Below are 1,342 nucleotides of genomic sequence, written 5' to 3'. Positions count from 1 at the left end.
AGCGCTGTGAAGGTGTAGGTTGCGCAACCAAGGGACGAACCACGAAGAAAGACACAGAGACACACGCAAGCGCTGTGAAGGTGTAGGTTGCGCAACCAAGGGACGAACCACGAAGAAAGACACAGAGACACACACAAGCGCTTGTGTGTGTCTGGCTCGTCCCTTAGTTGCGCAACCTACACCTTCACAATCAAGAACGAAGCGGCGAGTATAACACGTCACAGTGGCCGCCATTTCTCTGAGCGGAAAGCTGGACAGTAATGGCGTCCGTGACCTCACTCGAATACCTTCCCCCCTTCCAGCATTCGCCGATCCTGCCATGATCGCAGGTCCTGTGAAGCTGTATTAAAATCAGTACAATTCTTTCTTTGGATTAGAATACGAGGTCCCGCCCAAACGGGCCGGACCCTCCAAAAATTGGCATATAGGCTCATTGGAGTGCCCCCTCCCACGGTAATCTTTAGTAAAAGGCGAAAGATGTTTAGAAAAAATTTATTTACATATGTACACATGCCAAGGTTACACGATACATTCACATTAACAAAAACACATGACATTAAGCATGTAAGGTGAGCCAATTAAACAGGTACCGTAAACATTTCTAAGTAACTAACAGGAATGGGCAATGTAAATGAAGAATGCACATATACCGATTGACAGAAGAGCGAAAAGTCGATAATTAGTCATTGAAACATTGAAAAGCAGACCTTAGCGCCAGTTTGGCCTAAAAACCAAGACAAGACGACCGTCATTAACAGAAATAAATGGGCATGACCATTGTCGGAGAAACTTCCTCACCCAAGAAAAAGAGTTCCTCGGACAAAAAACTAATCAGCTCCCGTCGGAGACGGCCGAGAATTGGCCACAAAGCGCGGCGTCGAAAGCCACTAGCGACCGCGGCGCATCGACTGCGCCATAAACTAAAAAGACCTGCAACTATTAACAGGCGAGCAAAACGGCCGCTGGGGAAGCGGCCGCGGGAGACGAAGCACGAAATGCCCTGCCCACGAAATCCCGCATTAACCGCGCGCCAAAAGACACGCGCTACAACACAGGTGACTGTAGCGTGGCGATTAGATTCCGGGAGCGGGCAATTCGGACAGGTACTGGAGCGTAACACACCCCATCGCTCTAACCGATCACAAGTACAAGGCGAAAGATTAGTACGTAGAAGTGAGAAGAGGCCTGAGCAATGAACTAACCGGTGCCGGCCGTGGACGGCACCCAGGGCGGTCCGGCAAGGAGAGCAAGTGATGCAGCTTGTGGTGGATAAAAATTCCCCGTAAGGCGTCAACGCCTGGAGCACAGACTCCATCCACCAGACGGGGGAGATTTCGGACTG

The 1,342-nt window shown here is 50.3% G+C and overlaps 1 non-coding gene across 1 annotated transcript; it reads right to left on the bottom strand.

The window, feature by feature from the left end:
* Positions 1–386: 386 nt before the first annotated feature.
* Positions 387–517, bottom strand: LOC149363696 (U5 spliceosomal RNA). The gene has a single exon (XR_016289298.1). It is a non-coding gene; the product is annotated as a U5 spliceosomal RNA (small nuclear RNA).
* Between the last annotated feature and the right edge of the window lie 825 nt (positions 518–1,342).

The sequence above is a fragment of the Amblyomma mixtum genome, chromosome 2 (assembly GCF_055824585.1).
Source record: "Amblyomma mixtum isolate Tamu chromosome 2, ASM5582458v1, whole genome shotgun sequence".
Classification (NCBI taxonomy): Eukaryota; Metazoa; Arthropoda; class Arachnida; order Ixodida; family Ixodidae; genus Amblyomma; species Amblyomma mixtum.
Note: the sequence above shows the minus strand (reverse complement) of the source record. Positions and strands in the feature narration are given on the sequence as shown.